The following is a 22,896-nucleotide window of genomic DNA, read 5'->3' as shown; positions in this document are numbered from 1 at the left end:
CATGGCAGACACTAAATGTTCAACATGAGTAAATAGATAGTGGTGCTCTTCCCTTTGGGTATCTGACATGCCTAGGTAAGGGCCAAAAGCTCAGCAAGTTGGGCACTGAGATTAAAGACTAACAAAACCATTCACAGAGTGTCATAGTCAGAAATAATGATGGCCCCAGTGTAATAAGCACCATCTCTCATAAAAGAAGACAGTATACAAAACAAAGTCAGAATTTTGCAAAGGGGTGACAGATGGTCAACATGAAGTTTTTTAAGCTTCTGGGTTGTGACTTTCATTATGCTTGATAGCTAGTCCAGAGGCAGGTGGTGCCCCAGCTACCACAGAATTAATGTGAGCAAAATAATAAGCTATTGGACTTGGACCAGGTTCCAAATGTTTGGCAAAGGACACTAGAAACCACATCACTAAGAGAGAAGGGCTTATGTAATCTGGGAGTCCCAGTGCAGGTACTGATAACAAGACATTTTAGGGATCTGAGAGGATAAAAAGGTGTTGCTAATTAAGCTGTAATGGTACTAGAAGAGAGTCTTTAGTCAGTGATACAAGAGGTTTAGTTACCCTTGCTGCCTAAGGCATCTGTAAGGATGGCATGCGATTGTTACTTAATAGTGAATGCAGTAAACTGCTGGATACCCTAAATGTGGGTAGAGGAAATAGAATGAGTTCCAGCAACAAAAATAAATCCCAGCTATCCAAACTGTAGAAGGTACACTTTCAGGCACTTTATGATCCCTCCAGTGAATCTGTAATAGGAGATAACTACTAACCCCTTGTCCCATTTTGGAATTGGGAGCTGCTAGCAGAAAGTCATCAATGTATTAACTCAAAAAGGAGCCCTTGAAAGTGATAGATGCTAAATTCTATTTTAAAAAGTTGAGAAAAAATGGGGCTTTCTATAAACTCTTTCTATAAATTCTTGAGGCAGATGAGTCCACTTCTGTTATATATTTTTCTAGGTACTGAGAAAACAGATCTTGACTTTCTGTGTGAATGGTAATTGTAAAAAAAAAATGTTGAGCAAAGGTCTATCACCATAAAATAGGTAGAAATTGAGGAAATGATAATAGCAAGTTTGGGTATCACTGGTTGCCTAGGGATAACACAAATGGTATTTATAGTGTGCAAATTTTGTAGAACATGATAAACAGTCTTGCCATCTGGACCTGGTTTATGTTTCTTAACAGAAAGAATTGTTTTGCAAGGCAATTTGCAAGGCACAATAATACTTTGATCTCTTAGAGTCAATGATGAGTGAAATGTCCTAAATAGCTTCCCTGCATAAAGGGTATAGATGGGCCTCTCCTAACTTTGATGATAATAAGAATGGCAGATTTCAAAATTCCCATCTAAAGATGAAGAGATCCATAGAGAGTCTAGGATATCAGATGGGTTGCTAAATGTATCCTCAACTGTCTCTGGACCATTTTTTTTTTAATAAAAATGGAGGATAAGGAGGTGTTCTTTGATATCTACAAGACAAAGTACCATCAGGAGAACAGGAAACAGTAGCTCCAAGTTTACATAGGAAATTTGCCCCAGTAGACTTACAGGATATTTGAGCATAAGAAGTACAGAGTATTCAGCACACATTGGACGATAGAATGTGTGATGAGACAATCTAGGTATTTCTGAGATTTTCCTGAGATCCCCAAAACATTTAAATACCCAGTCTATCTATAGGTACAGTTGGAATCAGGTTTATACGTTAGAATCAAATTAGAGGCTCTGGTATCTAGTAGCCATTATAGAGTGTGTCACTAAATTTTAGGGTTTCATGAAGTTCACCATTTCAGAGAGGAATGGATCACAACTGGGGCCAAGATATCAGGTTCAGGAAAAAGAAAAGTGTCCTCTCTGAAATTCACAATTCCTATCACTCTCTTCTATCTTTATGTACCAGGCAGCTTGGGAACCTCTATAGTTATTCTTCCTTCTTTTTCTGAGGTCCTATTGTTTATTTTTACAATCATTGATTTAATATCAGGATTCCATATACACTTGCTTCTATGTATCATGTAGATTTTGTACCACTAGATTCCCTTTATTCCTATCTCTTTTTATTATTTTCCTTGGTTTAGTTAACCTTTTGAGGGGCTTCATTTTTTTTTCAGGTTTTTTTTCTAGTTCTATGAAGTAATCTTTTGGTAGTTTATTTGGAATGACATTGAATAAATAAATTTGTTTAGGTAATTTTTGTTATATTGTATCTTTATATTCATGAGCAATTAATATTTTTCCAATGAATAGCTCTATATTTTTGTAAGCATTGATTTGTAGTTATAGTTCTTATGTATATCTTGGTAGATAGACTTCCAAGTACTTATACTTTCTAAAGTTATTTTCAATGGAATTTCACTTACTATATTTTCCTATTGTATTTTACTGATATGACATAAGAATGCTGATGATTTGTATAGATTTTAATAGCTTTCAAGTGCTCCCACTGTGCCATCTAGCTGCTCCTAAATACATATTTTTAAAGTATAATTTAAGAAGGGATAATTTTGTTTCTCCTTTATCTATGCTTATTTTTTCAATTTCTTTTTCTTGTCTTATTACTATTGCTAGCGTTTGTGGCAGTATATCAAATAGAAGTGGTAAGAGTAGACATTTATTTCACTCTACTTTATTGAAAAGGTTTTTATTTTATCTCCCTTATATATAATAGAAGTTCTTGGTTTTAGGTATTAGGGAAATGATCATTTATTTATATGTTTCCTAGCATTTAACTGAAAATTAGATAGTATTTTATCAAAAAAAAAGCCTTTTCTTCATCTGTTGATATATATCACATGATTTTTACAAATGTTGTTATCAATATGGTTAATTAGAGTTTCCCTAATAGTAAATCGATTCTGCCCTTCCAGTATAACTACAATAAGTGTGTAATCTTTGTGATGTACTGTTTTTAGCTGATATTTAATTTAAAATGTTTGTATCAATGGTATCAATAATTAGGGATTAGACTAATTATTTTCTTGTTCTGTTTTAATTCATCATGGTTTAACTATCAAAACCGTAACTATGTCATAGAGGAAGCTTGGTAGAATCTCTTTTTTAGTTTTAATAGTTTATACCAAATTAACCACTATATAAAAAGGAATAAATTCAAATATTTAAATCACTAGCCAGAAGGAGAGCACTCTTTTTCAGATAAATGTCTTCGTGATAACTATATTCTGAAATTAATCTTATCTTTCAAATCAAAGAAATTTCAACTTTCTAATGTATCATATGCATCACTCTGTTTCATTCTAAAATATTAACATGATTTCTATATATTTTATATTTATAAAAATCTTATAAGCATAGTACCAATATAAAATAATCTTATGAATTAAAACATTAAAAAATATTGCAATCAATCTAACAACATTAATCTAGTTGATAGATAAGTAGGTAGATAGACAGATGGATGGATGGATAGATAGATAGATAGATAGATAGATAGATAGATAGACAGACAAAGCATTTCTTAATTGCTTACTCTGTACCAGGAACTGTAGCTAGAAATACAAAGAAACAAGACAGCCTCATTGGCAACACATAAAGGAATGCTGGTAAGGTAAAGGGAGGATGTCATATGGTAGAAGGTGAAGAAATGGTACAGAAGTGGTATGGAGGACTGGTCTGACAAAATAATTTAGAAGCTCACTTGTCAGAAGTATAGAAATCAGAGAAGAGATCCTGATGGGAGGACATAAAAATGATAGCCAAAGAGGCAATAGTAATTTTTCAATTATTTTCCATCATTTATTTCCACATTTTGGCAACCTATCATGGTTGCATTCAACAAATTACTATTTAGAACACAGATCAACAATGACATGAATAATAATTACCCAAAATTAATTTGTCAAGCACTATTTAAATGTAAATTTATTATCTGGGAAATTAAGCTTAAAATCATTAGACATCTCAAATCCTATTCCACTTCTTGAGCAGAAAGCATATCTTCACTGACAATTTTCTGTCCAGATGATTAGCAAAAAGATGCATTTTGTAGCAAACTACCTTTTCATTAAGTAAGGCCTTCTTCCTTTTTTATAACTTTTTTTTTCTAAATGAAATTTATAGCTTTATATGCATGACATTCTTAACCTCTGGTTTGTTACTATTTTCCTCTTATCTCAATGAGATCTTAAAACCTTCTTAAATTTGTCTGATGTTGCTGAAATTTTCAAGTTTTCTTTCTTTTCTTTTTGTCTTTTCAGTGGTCCTTGCCAGAGCATTGTTTACTTAATACAAAAATGTATTGATTCCTGTTTATATGAAGACTTCCTAGTTTTATTTTCTTATTATTGGAGAAAAAAATCAGAGCCACTGATCTGGGCTCTAAATAAGTTAATGCTTTCTGTATGCCCAGTTATACTTTTCAAACTTTTTATTCTCCATCTCTGGCCAGGAATCTGTCATGCTTATATTTTAAGCCCTAGTCTAGAAATCTAAATCCTGTTCTCAGACACGACCGTCTTAGTCAGCTCATCACTTCCCAAATTAGCTTTTCTCTTCTGTATCCCTTGCCTTGAAAGGGCAACTGAGAAAAATACAACCTGTGTCCCTATGTTCTTCAGTTTCTTTCACAAGATTGCATAATTATTGGCAAAACTCTTAAACTCCTTCTGATAGTGTCATTTTTCCCCCTATGAATCATAAGAAGTGCATAGTTATCATTTATTTTGATAAACACTGGGAATTTCACTTTTATTTCCTAGAAATGTGTATCAGAAAAACAACAGACCTCTATAGCTGTTAGGTAGTATGGTGGATAAAATGCTAAATTTGGAGGCAGGAAAATGAAATTGAATTCTGCTTCACATACTTACTAGTTTCATGACCTATTCAAGTCACTTAACCAGAAATTTGATTCCAATACATTGAACTTCATATTCCATCATTCATTTCCTTTTAAAAATGCTCTAAGAGAAAAAGGGAAAGGGGGAGATAAAAAGAGGGAAACTACATTCCACGAAGAGGCAAAGGAAACCTATCATATCTGAGGGAATTTAGAGAGGGGGAGGAACATTGCGTGAATCTTACTCTCATCAGAGTTGGCTCAAAGAGAAAATAATTGGCATGTGTGTTTTACAGAGAATCTTCTCTCACCTCATTAAAAAGTGGGAGAGGAAAAGGGAAAAAGGAAAAGAGTAATAAGGGAAGGGTACAAGAAAGGGGAAGGGATTCAAAGTGGGGAGGGAGGGATCTTAAAGAGGGAGAGCTGTGTGACACAAGTGGTACCCATAAGTTTAATACTGGGAAAAGGGGTAAGGGGAGGGCAAGAAAAAGAAAAGCATAATCTGGGGATAATAAAATGACAGGAAATACAAAATTAGTAATTTTAACCATAAATGTGAATGGGATGAACTCTCCCATTAAGTGGAGGCGGATAGCAGACTGGATCAAAAGTCAGAACCTTACAATATGTTTACTGGAAACACATTTAAAGCAGGGAGTTACATACAGAGTAAAGGTAAAAGGCTGGAGCAGAATCTATTATGCTTCAGGTGAAGTCAAAAAAACAGGGGTAGCCATCCTTACCTCAGATCAAGCAAAAGCAAAAATTGATCTAATTAAAAGAGATAAGGAAGGAAACTATATCTTGCTAAAGGGCAGCATAAACAATGAAGCAATATCAATACTAAACATATATACACCAAATTGGTATAGCATCTAACTTCCTAAAGGAGAAGTTAGGAGAATTGCAAGAAGAAATAGACAGCAAAACTATAATAGTGGGAGATCTCAACCATGCACTCTCAGAATTAGATAAATCAAACCACAAAACAAATAAGAAAGAAATTAAAGAGGTAAATAGAATATTAGAAAAATTATGTATAATAGATCTTTGGAGAAAACTGAATGGTGACAGAAAGGAGTACACTTTCTTCTCAGCAGTTTATGGAACCTATACAAAAAACTGGCCATATATTAAGGACATAAAGACCTCAAAATTAAATGCAGGAAGGCAGAAATAGTAAATGCTTTCTTTTCAAATCATGATGCAATAAAAACTACATTCAATAAAAAGTTAGAGGTAAATAGACCAAAAAGTAATTGGAAACTAAATAATCTCATCTTAAAGAATGATTGGGTGAAACAGCAAATTATAGACACAATTAATAATTTCACTGAAGATAATGACAACAATGAGACATCATACCAAAATTTGTGGGATACAGCCAAAGTGGTAATAAGGGGAAATTTTATATCCTTAGAGGCTTACTTGAATAAAATAGAGAAAGAGAAAATCAATGAATTGGGCTTGCAATTTAAAAAGCTAGAAAAAGACCAAATTAAAAACCCCCAATCAAATACTAAACTTGAAATTCTAAAATTAAAAGGAGAAATTAATAATATTGAAAGTAAAAAAAAAAAAACTATTGAATTAATAAAACTAAGAGTTGGTTTTATGAAAAAACCATTAAAATAGATAAACCTTTGGTAAATCTGATTAGAAAAAAGGAAAGAGGAAAATCAAATTGTTAGTTTAAAAATGAAAAGGGAGAACTTTCCACCAATGAAGAGGAAATTAGAGCAATAATGAGTTACTTTGCCCAACTTTATGCCAATAAATTTGATAACCTAAGTGAGATGGATGACTACCTCCAAAAATATAGGCTTCCCAGATTAACAGAGAAGGAAGTAAATTGCTTAAATAGTCCCATTTCAGAAAAAAGAAATAGAACAAGCTATTAATCAACTCCCTAAGAAAAAATCCCCAGGACCAGATGGATTTACATGTGAATTCTATCAAACATTTAAAGAACAATTAGCCCAATGCTATATAAACTATTTGAAAAAAATAGGGAATGAAAGAGTCCTATCAAATTCCTTTTATAACACAGACATGGCACTGATACCTAAACCAGGTAGGTTGAAAACAGAGAAAGAAAATTATAGACCAATCTCCCTAATGAATATTGATGCTAAAATCTTAAATAAGATGTTAGCAAAATGACTACGGAAAATCATTCCCGGGATAATACATCATGATCAAGTATGATTTATACCAGGAATGCAGGGCTGGTTCAATATTAGGAAAACTATTAGTATAATTGATCATTTTAATAACCAAATTAACAAAAACTATATGATCATCTCAATAGATGCAGAAAAAGCAATTGATAAAATCCAACATACATTCCTATTAAAAACACTTGAGCATATAGGAACAAATGGACTTTTCCTTAAAATAATCAATAGCATCTATTTAAAACCATCAGTAAGCATCATATGTAATGGGGATAAACTAGAACCATTCACAATAAGATCAGGAGTAAAACAAAGGTGCCCACTATCAACAATATTGTACTAGAAATGCTAGCCTTGGCAATAAGAGTTGAGAAAGAGATTAAAGGAATGAGAGTAGGTAATGAGGAAACCAAATTATCACTCTTTGCTAATGATATGATGATATACTTAGAGAACCCAAGAGATTCTACTAAAAAGCTATTAGAAATAATCCACACCTTTAGCAAATTTGCAGGATATAAAATAAACCCATATAAGTCATCAGCATTCTTATACATCACTAACAAAATCCAACAGAGTTACAAAGAAAAATTCCATTTAAAGTAACTACCAATAGTATATAATATTTAAGAATCTATCTGTCAAGGGAAAAATCAGAAATTATATGAGCAAAACTACAAAACACTTTCCACACAAATAAAGGCAGATCTTACCAATTGGGAAAATATTAAATGCTCTTGGATAGGGTGAACAAATATCATAAAGATGATAATATGACCTAAGCTAACTTATTTATTTAGCACTATACCAATCAGACTCCCCAAAAACTATTTTAATCACCTAGAAAAAATAACAACAAAGTTCATATGGAAAAACAAAAAGTCAAGAATTTCAAGGGAACCAATGAAAAAAAAAATCAAATGAAAGTGGCCTAGCTGTACCAGAACTAAAATTATATTATAAAGCAGCAGTTACCAAAACCATTTGGTATTAGCTAAGAAATAAACTAGTTGATCAGTGGAATAGGCTAGGTTCAAAGGACAAAACAGTCAATAACTTTAATAATCTAGTGTTTGCCAAACCCAAAGACCCCAGCTTTTGGGATAAGAACTCACTGTTTGACAAAAATTGCTGGGAAAAAATGGAAATTAGTATGGCAGAAACTAGGCATTGATCAACACTTAACATCATACACTAAGATAAGGTCAAAATGGGTTCATGACCTAGGTGTAAAGAATGAGATTATAAATAAATTGGAAGAGCATAGGATAGTTTATCTCTCAGACTTGTGGAAGAGGAAGGAATTTATGATCAAAGAAGAACTAGAGATCATTATTGATCACAAAATAGAAAATTTTGATTATATCAAATTGAAAAGTTTTTGTACAAACAAAACTAATGCACACAAGATGAGAAGGGAAGCAATAAACTGGGAAAATATTTTTACAGCCAAAGGTTCTGATAAAGGCCTCATTTCCAAAATATATAGAGAATTGACTCTAATTTATAAGAAATCAAGCCATTCTCCAATTGATAAATGGTCAAAGGATATGAAAAGACAATTCTCAGATGAAGAAATTGAAACTATTTCTAGCCATATGAAAAGATGCTCCAAGTCATTATTAATCAGAGAAATGCAAATTAAGGCAACTCTGAGATATTACTACATACCTGTAAGATTGGCTAGAATGACAGGGAAAAATAATGCGGAATGTTGGAGGGGATGTGGGAAAACTGGAACACTGATACATTGTTGGTGGAATTGTGAATACAGCCAGCCATTCTGGAGAGCAATTTGGAACTATGCTTAAAAAGTTATCAAACTGTGTATACCCTTTGATCCAGCAGTGTTACTACTGGGCTTATACCCCAAAGAGATTTTAAAGAAGGGAAACGGACCTGTATGTGCAAGAATGTATCCCTTTTTGTAGAGGCCAGAAACTGGAAACTGAGTGGGTGCCCATCAATTGAAGAATGACTGAATAAATTGTGGTATATGAATGTTATGGAATATTATTGTTCTATAAGAAATGACCAGCAGGATAATTTCAGAAAGGCCTGGAGAGACTTACATGAACTGATGCTGAATGAAATGAGCAAGACCAGGAGATCAACATCAATACTATATGATGATCAATTCTGATGGACATGACCATCTTCAACAATGTGATCAACCAAATCAGTTCCAACAGAGTAGCAATGAATGGAACAATCTACACCCAGCGAAAGAACTCTGTGAGATGACATAGAATTCCAAATCCCTCTATTTTTGTCTGCCTGCATTTTTGATTTCCTTCACAGGCTAATTGTACACTATTTCAAAGTTGCTGTATTTTTTACAGCAAAATAACTGTTTGGACATGTATACATATATTGTATTTAACTTATACTTTAACATATTTTACATGTATTGGTCAACCTGCCATCTGGGGGAAGGGGTGAGGGGAAGGAGGGGAAAAGTTGGAACAAAAGGTTTTGCAATTGTCAATGCTGAAAAATTGCCCATATATATATCTTGTAAATAAAAAGCTATAATAAAAAAAAGAATGCTCTGAGACATTCTTATTATAACTAGAAAGTAGTAACTACATTGTTTACTGTACTCTGAAAGGCAACTTAACTTGAAAGCTACCTATAAAGAGTGGCAATAATGCTGAGTTTATATAACACTTTAAAGCTCACAAAATAGCTGACATGAAGAATCATAGTTGATTTCCACAATAATCCTGTGAAATTGATATGATACTTATCATCATTCCCATTTTACAGATGAGAAATTAAGGACTAGAAAGGTTTAGTACTTTTCTTATAATGAGAAAATTGGAGGATGTTAGAGGCAGAAGTGAAATAAGCTCTTTCTGGTTCATAGACAATCATATTAGCCATCATGATATACTGCCTCTAAAGGCAGTATAGCAATAAATACTCTAGACCCAAATAGAAAATTGTGCTGATGTCTATCTGGGAAGATTTTATGACTACAAAGACATGAAGGTGAAAGAGTAGGAATTAGAGGCCATCAAATAAAAATGGGATTCTAATATTATAACTAGGAGAAAATGGTAATTTTGAGGGCATGTTATAGTTTGTTCTTTGAAAGAAATTAGGCCAGTTATACAATATCATTCAAGCATTTAAGTTCTAAAACTTAGAAAGTTAGAGATAATTGTCTTTTGATGAAAATTTTAGTTACATGAACATAATTTAGAATAGAAAGGAGCCTTAAAATTTATCTAGAATGACACCCTAATTTAACAATGTAAGGATGAGGGTTTTGTTCTTTTTAAGTTGTAATTGTCACGAGCAAAATTTGGTCTGGGGTTTTGTTTCTTCCTACTTTATCAAGAGACAATTCAGAGAAAGCTGTCTTATCTGTATTTTGAGGTCAGAACTGGGGGAATGAAGATTTTTTTGTTTATTTTTGTTTTTAGCAAAAGGAGTTTCATGTTATCAAAATAGAAAGCAATTAATTACTGGATTTGATTATATCTTTTCTTCAAATCAACTAATGGAAATCCCCATCAATTCTCTGTTGTACAGAATTATTCTAGATTTGATCTTTGCTCACAAACTCGACTAGATTTCATTTGGACAGCAAATACTAAAGCTGGGGGCAGAGGATGGGCACAGGGAGAGTGTAAGAATGAGGAAGGAGGGGGTTGAAAGTTCCCCATTTGTCTCTAGTGCTTGACTAGAGGGTAACACTTTTGATTAAAACAAAGAATCATCTCAGTGCTAACTGGTATCTGTATATTTCCTCAAATGAATCAAAACTATTGTGTGAGAAGTGGGTTTAGACTCAAAATATAACAAGATCAGGATCAGGATTGTTATATTTTACACTGTTGCTCTTCTTTCCCACATGCAAGTTTCTTTAGCACCTTAAGAAAGTTGAATAGTATCTCTGTCATCAGTTTAAAGCCTTATTGGCTAAGTCCTCTCACCTCTATTTTGAAAATTTCCTAATTGTAATTAGCTTTTACAAAGGAAGAGAGAGAGGGAGAGGAGGAAGAGGGGGAAAGAACTAAGAGGGGAGAGGAGGAAGGGGAGAAAAAGGGGGAAAGGGGGAAAAGGAAAGGAGAAAGAAAGAGAAGAAAGGGGATGAGGGAGAGGAAAGAGGGGAAGAGAAGAGGGGAGAAGAAGAAGGATAGGAGAGGAAAAAGGGGGAAAAGGAAGAGGGGAAGAGGGAAAAGAGGGGAGAGAGGGGTAGGAGGACAGAGGAGGAATAAGGAGAAAAGAGGAAATGGAGAGAGAGGTAGGGGAGAAAGTGAAGAAAAAGTGGAGAAAGGGGAGAAGAGGAGGGGAAGGGTGAAGGAAAGGGGAGAAAAAAAATTTTAATGAGAGGTGGTAGGGGTTGAGAGACTGGGACTTTGATCAAATTATTTCCCAGCCTTAAGCAATCTAATCAAAAAATTAAAGAACACCATGGTCACCCTACCTGGATGGGATCTGAATAAGATTGAGGAGAAAGTTAATCGAATCTCAGTATCAACAATATCCTTCAGATGCTGGCTTGGTAGAATAAAATTTCAGAAAAAAAAAAAAAAACCTGTCTCCCCATTATTATTTATTTAATAATCATTTTTCTCATTATCCAGATATTTTTAGCAGACTTTTATTTTGTCTCAACCATAAAGAGTCCAGAGGTTTACTAGAGCTAGATATGAATAAAAAATGAAACAAAGAGCTCAACTCTTTATTAAGCATTAAACATTTTTGCTAAATGACAGCTTGAAGTGATTGTGATGGAAGTTAGAACTTTTCATCTAAAACAAACTCCCAGAAAATGAAAAGAAGGGAACCAAGTGGATTTTAGGGACCATTATGTTGTAACAGGGCTTTAAATTAACAAAGGTATAATTTACATAAAGAAACTGAGGCCCTGAAAGTTTAAATACCTTGTCTAAGGAGTCCTCTGACTCCCTATCTAGTGCTTTTTTCTCCTCATCACAGATGCCATGACTAAATACTGTTTCAAAATAATTTTAGAAGCAAAATCCTTCCTGTTCACAAGAGAAGAATAAACCTCAGGAAGAAAGAGATTAACAGCTGAGTTGTCCAAAGTCCTGACTATACCTATTTTCCAAGGAGGAATAAGGGGAAACCCAAAATAAAGATGAGTGGAAAAATTATAGGGACTTCCTGCCAGGTCTCTGCTATATTCATTTTAACTCTCCGCATTTGACCATCCGTGAAGTTATGATTGAAGTCCCATGACACCTAACCTGAAAGTATCTTTAACAAACTTTTAGTGCTAGTTTCCATTTCATATCCTCACTTTTTAATTCTCACATTCTTTCCCATATAACGTAACGTTTGAATGGTTATTAAGGATAGTGTTTGAGTTGAATATATTCTAGCTAAAAAAAAGCAGTTTAAAGCATCAAAAAATGAAATATATTTTCATATTTTAAAAATCTCCCTGACCCACAGCATTGCTAAGTGAATTCGATTTGGGTAGAGGGCACTTAGTAGGGTTTCAATTTTTACTTCTGACACATATTAGATCTGTGACCTTGTAGATATCATTCACCTGTCTATTTCTTAGGCAGATCAGAATTGTTGATCTGCATTGTTTGAGGAAGTTTTAATACCAGGCATTCCTTCCTTTCTCCAACATCCAAGTACAGGCCAGCCATTCTTTCTCCTTCAGTTCTCTCCTGATTTCATTCTTGACTTTCTGTACTTCATCACGTTTTATTAGACTTCTCACCCTGGGAGATCTCTCTGCCCAAGCAGCCACCTCCTTCATTTAATAAATTCCTCCCAGCATTTCCATTTTGATAAAATGCCAATATAGCTATATTCAATCCATTACTCTTCTCCAGAATTTACTTCTGACTCTCTAGACACCAGGGCTTAGTAAATGCTTATTGACTTGTCAGTAATGAATTCACGGATCTAGACAAAAACAACAATTTTCTTAATGCATTTATTATGACCAACAGTATCAAAGGCCTTGATCAGATCTATAAATGTTGTATTCAGACCTCTGTTCTTCTGGCATTTCTCCTGAAGTTGTCAAGCAATAACACTGTTCCTTGGCCCCTTCTAATGCCACAGTGGCTCTCAAGTAGATGACCTTTTTTCCAGGAGTAGGATCAACCTATTAGATCGGACTCTGACAAGAATCTTAACAGCTATTACTGAGAGAGAGACCTCCCTCTATGGGAGTGTAGAGGTTACAAACTGAACCAAACTAAAGGTCTACAGAGCCATTGTGCTGACCTCATTGTTGTATGCCTGTGAAACCTGGACTAGCACCATGATAGCAAACTGAATTGTTTCCATTTGAATTGTCTTAGGAAGATTCTGAAAATCACTTGGCAAAATAAGATACCAGACCTTGAGGAAATTTCTTGAACTAAACTGTCAAACATTCTAATTCCATTGGGTTGGCCACATTGTTCAAATGCCAAATGTATGCTTGCCAAAAAGATTATTTTATGAAGAGCTCATACAGGGCAAGCGCTCACAAAGTGATCAGATAAAGTGATTCAAGAACACTCTCAAGGTCTCTCTCTCTTTTTAAAATACAATTTTATTTTTTCAAATGCATGCAAAGATAGTTTTTAACATTTGCCTTTGCAAAACCTTGTGTTCCAGATTTCTCTCCCTCTCCCCCTCCTCTTTTTCCACTCTCCCCTAGATAGCAAACAATCTGATATAGGTTAAACACATGAAATTCTTCTAAACATATTTTCATATTCATCATGATGCATAAGAAAACTCCACATTCAGTCTCCATATTTTTCTCTCTGGATGCAGATGGCACTTTTGATCACAAGTCTATTGGAATTGCTCAAGGTCTCTCTTAAGAATTTTAGAATTGATTGCATGATGCAGACAAGATTAGAAGGGAAGCAGAAAACTGAGGGAAAAAAATTACATCCAAGAGTTCTGATAAAAGCCTCATTTCCAAAATATATAGAGAATTGGCTCAAATTTATAAGAATACAAGTATTCTCCAATTGACAAATGGTCAAAAGATATGAACAGATAATTTTCAGAAAGCCAGTGTGGCATCAGATATGAAAAAATGCTCCCAGTCACTATCAATCAGAGAATTGTGAATTAAGCCAACTCTGAGGTACTGCTACACATCTCTCAGATTGGCTAACATGCCAGGAAAAAGTAATGATAAATGTAGGAGGGTATGTGGAAAACTAGGATACTAATACATGGCTGGTGAAGTTGTGAACTGATCCAATCATTCTGGAGAGAAATTTGGAACTATGCCCAAAGAGTTATCAAACTGTGCATAACTGTGATGACTGCATTAGCACCCTGGATACTTTAAAATCAGCCAGAGTCAGGATAAGCAAAAGTCCTTGATTCTTATTCTTTATCAAAGGGAGAGGAGAACTCGTGGACACAGGAATTGACTCTTTCTTCTACCCACTTGTCCTATTCCACCCTCTTATCCCTCCTCCTCCTCTCTCTATACACCAACAGATTGAGCCCACACAGAATGGTGGGGTGGGGCATTTTCCAAGCAAATGCTAATAGAGTATTGTCCAATTGGTAACCCATTACACATAACCTTTGATCCAGTAGTATCTTTACTGAGCCTGTATCCCAAAAAGATAATAAAAAAGGGAAAAGGACTTATGTGTGCAAAAATATTTGTATCAGCTCTTTTTGTAGTGGCAAGGAACTAGAAATTGAGTGGATGTCCATCAGTTGGGGAATGGCCAAATAAGTTATAGTATATGAATGTTATGGAATATTATAGTTCTATAAGAAACTATCAGCAGGATGATTTCAGAAAGGCCTAGAGAGACTTACATGAACTGATGCTAAGCAAAATGAGTAGAACCAAGAAACATTGTACATAGCAACAATAAGATTATGTGAGGATCAGCTCTGATGGATTTGTCTCTTTAACAATAAGATGATTCAGGCTAATTCACTGAACTTGTGATGGAGAGAACCATCTGCATTCAGAAAGAGGACTATGGGACTAAATGTGGATCACAACATAGTATTTTCATCTTTTTGTTGTTATTTGCTTGCTCCTTTTTTTCTTTTTCCTTTTTTTCCTTTTTGACCTGATTTTTCTTGTGCAGCTTAATAAATGTGGAAATATATATAGAAGAATTGCACATGTTTAACATACATTGAATTACTTGTATAAGGGAAAGTATGGAGTGAAGGGGAGGAAATTTGGAACACAAAGTTTGCAGAGTTGAATGTTGAAAACTATCTGTATATATTTTGAAAATAAAAAGTTATTATTTTTTTTAAAAGTTGATTGAATGACATGGGAGACACTAGCATAGGACCTACATCACATTGTGCCCTTATCAGAGAGGGTTCTGTGCTCTATGAGCAAAGCAGAATTGAATTAGATCAGAAGAAATGCTAAGTTAGAGAAGCCACCCCAAAAAGTTAATAGGGACTATTTGTGTCCCACTAGTGACAGGGCATTATGAGCTCATATTGTTCTTATCAATCACAACTGGATACACTATAACTTGACTCTTAACACAGTGATGTCATTTTGGTTCTCTGTGAGAACAAGAGACACCAACCAACCAACCAACCTACCTGAATTAACAATTCAACAGGAAGGATTTAATCTAGGAGACCAGGAATTCTAACCCTCTATCTTCCTGTCATTACACAAGAAAACAAAGCACTAAACTTTGGGAAAAGTAACTGAAGTGGTTTTATGCTCCCATCTGAATGATGAAAGGATTTAATTTTGCTTTGTAAGGGAATACATCATAACTTTCATGTGGGGCAGTAGAAAGAATGCTGTATTTGAAGTTACAGGAACTGGATTCAAATCCCAGATCTCCCAGTTAGGAGCTCTGTGACCTTAAGACAAACCATTTAAATCTCTCTGAGCTTCAACTTCTACCTCTGTAAAATGATAGAGATGGAAAGTGTATGACCTATAAGATTCCTTCTAATTTCACATCTATGATCTATACTCTTTGGGAAATTGGATTAAAAGGAATAACTTTAAAAAAATATAGTAGGATTTCTAGAGAATATTAAAGTCTTTGTATTTAAAAACAAAACTCCTAAAAGAGAATAAGTGTCAACTGCAAACCATCTTGATTTATATTCTATGATAAATTACTTATTATTACTATTACTGTCTAGTAGAAATAGCACTGGATTTGAAGCCAAAGGACCTTATTTTGAATTGGTTCTTCTACTTACTGTGCACAATTGGGATATGATTATAACCTTTTCTGGGTCTCAAATTTTCCTTTGTTAAAAGGAGAAGATTATACTAGATGATAATAGTGAAGGTCTCTACACCTATAACTTGATGATCCTTTTTTTTTTCATAGCTTGTATATCATGCATATAAACACATTTAAGTCTATTACATAATGTGGAATTTTGCTTAAACAATGAACAGAACACAAGCAGAACTGTTTGAATATGGATCAAATGTGCATTAGAATGAAGGCAAGCATATATGGAATGATTTTACCTGACAATTGTAGAATTTCAGGAGGAAAAAGTGGCTTAGTATAGTGGGAGTCAGGATGACCTAGGTTCATTTTGATACATTTTAGCTTCGGGAGGAAAGCCCTGGCAATTCTCCAAGATTCTAAGTTGCACAGGACTTGCTAATTTGCATAAACAACATTGATGCTTGATAAAAAATCACAAGTTCTGATCAAAAACAAAAATGAAATTATATATATAGAGAGAGATAGATAGATATAGATATAGATATTCACTGAATTCCTCAAGAATGTGAACATTAAATCTTTTAAGAAGTATTTTATTTTTTCAAACACATGCAAATATAGTTTTCAACATTCATCCTTGTAAAACCCTCTGTTCCAAATTTGTCTCCTCTCTTCCCTTCTCCTCTCTCTGCAAAATAGTAAGCAATCCAATATAGATTAAACATGTGCAATTCTTCTAAACATGTTTCCATATTCGTCATACTGTGCAAAAAAATTAAATCAAAAGGGAAAATACCATGAGAAAGGGGAAAAAAACAAATAAATAAAGGACAATAAAAACGTGAAAATACTATGCTTTGATTCACATTCCGTTTCTATAGTTCTCTCTCTGGATGTGGATGTCACTTTCCATCACAAGTCTATTGGAATTTCCTTGAATTACCTCATTGTTGAAAAGAACAAAATCTATCCCTGTTGATCATCACATGTTCTTGTTGTTACTGTGTACAGTGTTGTCTTGGTTCTTCTCACTTCACTTAGCATCAGTTCCTATAAGTCTTTCCAGGCTTTTTTGAAATCAGTCTTCTCATGATTTCTTATAGAACAATAATATTCCATTACATTCATATACTATAACTTATTCAGCTATTCCCCATCTAAAGGGCATCCACTCAATTTCCAGTTCCTTGCTACTACAAAAAGAGCTGCTAGAAACATCTTTTTACATGGGATCCCTTTCCTTCTTTTGTGATCTCTTTGGGATATGGACCCAGTGTGCACAGTTTTATAGCTCTTTGGGCATAGATGAATATTAAATCTTAAGAAATGTCCAAGTTTTCTTACCTCATAAGCTGGCTATGCAGAACCAGGTGACATAGTCTATAGATTGTGGGTTTGTATTCAGAAAGACTCAATTTCCTGAGTTCAAATCTGGCCTCAGACATTAGCTGTGGACCCTAGGCAAGTCACTTAATCCTGTTTGACTCAGTTTCCTCATCTGTGAAACGAGCTGGAGAAAGAAATGGCAAACCACTCCAGTATCTTTGCTAAGAAAATGGGGTCATGGAGAGTCAGAAATAAACTGAAAATGAATGAACAATAAATTCAGAACCAGCATTTGATAGAAGGGTATCTGAAACAATGGAAAGAATATTTGACTTATAATTTAAAGACTTGAGTTTAAATTCTGAATTTTTAATGTGTGACCTACTACTTTTATGATGTTAGCTAAGTCATTTCATCACTGTGGACCTCAGTTTCCTCATGTGTAAAATAAGGGGGTTAGATTAAATGACTATTGTGAACTCTTATAATTATTTACATCTCCTCAAATAATTCATTCAATAGTTAAATCAATAATAGACAAAATGAATTGCATAAGCTCAAAATATTACTCTTCAGCTTTTTAACTATCTGGGAAAGAATTTATATAATGAATATAATCTTTAATACAACAATATGAAAGCCTTATGAAATTTTGTACATTTTCTTTGTGATTATAACCTTTGAATACATATCTATCTCTTAGAAAATTAAGACATTTAGAACCAACAAAGTGAAATAGTAGAAAGTAATATAGTACAAATCCAAGTTCGATCCTACAACTCCTCCAAACCAGTGTAGAAAATGTGCCAGACTAAGAACTAATCAGGAAAAAAATAAAAAGGTAATATCACAGTGAATCCCTTTGTCAGTCCAGGTTGGCATAGAGAGACAGATCTATGGACATAGGAATGAACATGGGAAGCATTCTAGTAAAGGAAAATGATATGCCTCAGAGCAAGAAGATGTCAAACATCCAGGGTAGAAATGGCTAAATCTGTGTAGGATGAGGAATTGGTAATAACTGGTAGTTCTGTTGCTTATTATACAGTACTCAGTCATAGACACAGAGTGGACTGAGGAGACCTATGTCCCAAATTGGCAGTCCAGAGTGAAGACTGTTTGCAGATCCTAGGCTATGTACTAGCAAAAAACTAGCAACAATGTGATTCTAATCCAACTCTCATCCAGTATAATCCAACTCTGATCCAGTATAAAGTCTGCAGTGGAATAACCAGAGCAGACATTTTAAATTAAGAGGGAGGTTCTGTGACTGAACCAGTAAAGCTTTCCAGATAGCTGATAGTATCTGAGTTCAGCTTAGGCTTATAGAAATTCTATCTAGGACAAGCCCAAGACATGTTCCTCAAACTAAAATCCAGGTCAGGAACTTGCAGAGATCATGCCAGAAGAGAATCAAAGAGAGTTAACCTTGCATTGGAACACTTTGGAAACACTGAAAATTTGAAGCTTGAATTGTCTCTGAAATCCTACAACACAACACTCAATACCCCAAGAACAGAGCTATAACAGATATTACCTCCAAAGTGGGTAGATCCTAGCTCTCAAAAAGTCAGAAGTCAGGAAGTAGGCTGAAATAATGAGTAAACAAACAAACAAAAAATCTTGTCATAAAAAGCTGAGTTCAAATGTGGCCTCAGACACTTAAGGCTTCCTAGCTCTGTGATCCTAGGCAAGTCACTTAACCCCAATTGCCTCAGAAAACAAACAAACAAACAAACAAACAAAAATATTTTATAAATGAAATGAGAAAACTAGAAAAAAAGTAGAAAAGAAATGAGATTATGAAAGAACGAACTGGAAATAAAATTAACAACTTGACATAAGAAGTATAAAATTTTGCCCAACCAACAAACTCTCAGAAAATTAGAATGAATTAAATAGAAAATAAATATTCCATGAGATAACAAGAAATATTAAAATTAAACCAAAACACTGAAAGAAAATTAAGGATCTTCTAGCAAAAACAACTGATCTGGAAAACAACAACAACAAAATAACTTAAGAATTATAGTTTATCTTAAAAGCTATAACCAAAAAAGAAAAAGAAAAAAAGGGGAAAAAAGCCTTGTACATCAAATTTCAAGGAATATTTTTTTTTTAATCTGAAGAAATCATTTGAGAACATGAGGGTAAAATACAAATAGAATCCATTGATAACCCCAAATGCAAACTTCCTGGAATATCATAGCCAAGTTTCTGATCTTCTTTATCAAAAGAAAATAATATAACAAGCATCAGATAGAAAGATTTCAAGTACTAAGGAGCAATAGTTAGGATTATAACTCTATTTAAGAGCCAGCCACTAGTCTAAAGAAGTATAAAGCTTGGAATATGATATTCCAAAATATAAAAGATGTAGGTTTATAGAAAAGAAAGAGTGAGCATAATGCTATGGAGGAGAAATGGATCTTTTAATAAAATAGTGTACTAGCAAAAAGACTATGAAAAGTCATAGTGAAAAGACCAGAGTTGTGAAGAAATTTTGAAGTGGGAACACTGAAATTGAGAAAAGGAAAAAATATATAAATAGAGGGTTGGGGCAGCTAGGTGGTACAGTGGATAGAGCACTAACCCTGAAGTCAGGAGGCCCCAGGTACAAATATGACCTTAGACACAACACTTCCTAGCTGTGTGGCCCTGAGCAAGTCACTTAACCCCAATTGCCTCAGTAAAAAATTAAATTAAATTAATAAAGTAAATAGAGAGTAAAATCAGAAGGGACTAAAAAAGGTAATACCTTACATTCTGATATGGAGAGATGATCACATATGTTCTTTCTGAACTCTATCACCATCAGGAAGCAAAGAAGTCTGATTAGAAGGCCTGAGAGATACTCTTTTGATTTAATGCTTTGAAGAGAGAAATGAAAAAGAATATGCTTCAAAAAGAGAAATGGAAAGGGAAGGAAAGAAGAATACGTTAGGAGAGAGAAAAGGTGAAGAAAGATGGAGAAAATTATCTCATATAATGATGGTTTACAAATAGAGATATATGTAAATAAGAAAGAAGAGGTAGATGGAACTGTTAACACTTAACCCTCAGTCTCATCTGAACAGGTCAAGGGAGGAAAAACAAGTAAACACAAGTACACACACACTCAGTAGAGTATTTCACAATGAACTACATTTCATTTAACAAAGAAATTGGAGGGAAAGGGGAGAAGGGAAAACAGGAATTCAAAACTGAGAGTGTTTACCTTTTGGGGAATGACTGAACAAGTTATGGTATAGGAATGGGATAGAATATTATTATATTTTAAGAAATGATGAAGGAGATATTTCAGGGAAACCTAGAATACTTTATGAACTGATTTTAGAGTGAAGTGAGCAAACCCAAGAAAATAGTCTATATAATGATAATAATATTGTAATGACAAACAATTCCAATAGATTTAGAAACTTTGATCAATGCAACCACTATTCCAGAGAAATCATGAGGAAAACCATTTCCTGATAGAGAAATGATAGACTCAGGGTAGACAGAGGCATGCTTTTGGGGACAAGATCAATATGGGAATTTGTTTTACTTGAGTATACACATGCAGCAGGGTTTTCCTCTTCCTTCCTTCTCCCCCCAACTCCACAATGTGGGATGAATAGGTAGGAGGGAGAGTAGGTGATTTAAAAATTAATTTAAAAGATAAATAGACAAAATCTCAGGGAATTTTAAAAAGTCAAGAAACTATTCATAAAAGTATATTTTTTCAGTGTCTATTATATGAATCAGAAATTTTTTTTTTGTTTTGGTTTGTCTTTAGGGATGGGCGGATGGAGAAGGGATCTTTCAGACTTAATCATTTGCTTTCTTTACATGCCATTTCTTCCCTCATGTCCCTTTTCAATTGAAAAAGAGATGAAGTGGACATTTTCTGGATTTTTAAAAAGTAGGTTAACTTAATTAACCTATAACAAGAACTTTTAGAAAATGTACATTTAATGAAAATGTCACACTGTTAAATCTCAGAACATTTTAATAATTTTATTAATATTGTGGGTTACTTTCCAGGGGCTGGAAAAGGATAATATTTGAAGAAGTGACCTATTAATTATTTTATGATTTGTGAAAATGAAGCAACAGCTAATGGTTACAAAAGAAAATGAATATCTAAAGCACAGTATAAATATCTAAAAATGTGGGTATAGTGGATACAGAATGGGCTCAGGAAGATCTGAGGCCAAATCTGGTCTCAAACACTTACTAGATGTGTAATCCTGGGCAAGTCATTTAACCCACATTTACCTCACTTCCTCATTTGGAAAATGGACATGCTGGAGAAATAAATGGCAGGTCACTCCAGTATCTTTACCAAAAAAAAATCCATGTACAAAATTTGTGGGGTGAAATAGAACTGGATACAACTGAGCAATAACAAAAATCTAGAAAAGGCAATCTGGTAAACCACAACAAAAGATACAAAATAAAACAATTTATCTTTTGAATCAATAATCTCTTACTGTTACAATAATTATATGGGCTCAATCTTCCAGGTAAGGCAATCATATTCTCATTCCATTTAGGGATACACTTCATGGACTGAGAGGTCTTTTTTTAATGCTATCTGTGCAAACATGCTTTTTGTTCTGTTTTCTCCATTGTTAACTGCCAGTGATTAGCAGGCATATCAGTTCCATTGTACCAATTGACATCATTAGCTTGTCCAAAGGGATATTTAATTAAAAAATATAGTTAGCACAAAAATTATAGCCATTAATTAAGTTACTTGTTCTAGAGTTTGTTCCTTGGAACCTTCATGCTGGATTGGGTGGCTGCAAAAACTATCATGGATTCTGATCAGACTTCAAGAGGCTCATTCTCTTAATCTTTTGAATCAAAGGTAAATAATAGCCATTTGTCATCTTTGTCACCTGAAAGCAGAAAAGAATAGACATAACAGATATAGGAGCAGCAACAAGGCCATGCACTTTTGGCTTCCTATCAATTCTTATATAGAAGCCTTCAGAAGTTTGCCTTCTTCTCTATGCCAGTCCAAGAGGGCGTCATTGCAAAAGTGAGGATTTGATTGACTAGCATTTTTTTTTTAATGCTAGTTCAGACTCCAGGCTCTAAAGATCAACATCTTCTCTTTTTTCTCCTTCAACTAATTCTCCTCCTCTTCCTCCTTCCAAAGAACTAGAAACCTAAATGTTTAGTAGTGCAATTTCTTCGTTATAATGGACTATACTACAAGGCCATTGAAAATTATATTGAGTAAAAAGAAATTTGGAAAGACATGAATTAATATGCAGTAAATAAAGCAGGATCAGAACAATAGCAGAATGTATACTCTCTCCAACTAGGTGAAAAGAAAAATGTTTATAGAAATTTGTTCAAAATTAATAGATAAATGTCAAGAAGGGAAGATTAAAAAAAGTAATTCCACCTGTCTCTTTACCTTTCTTGTTCTCTC

This window comes from Antechinus flavipes, chromosome 4, assembly GCF_016432865.1.
Source record: "Antechinus flavipes isolate AdamAnt ecotype Samford, QLD, Australia chromosome 4, AdamAnt_v2, whole genome shotgun sequence".
NCBI classification, from domain to species: Eukaryota; Metazoa; Chordata; class Mammalia; order Dasyuromorphia; family Dasyuridae; genus Antechinus; species Antechinus flavipes.
The sequence above is the reverse complement of the archived record's forward strand: the minus strand, read 5'-3'. Positions refer to the sequence as shown.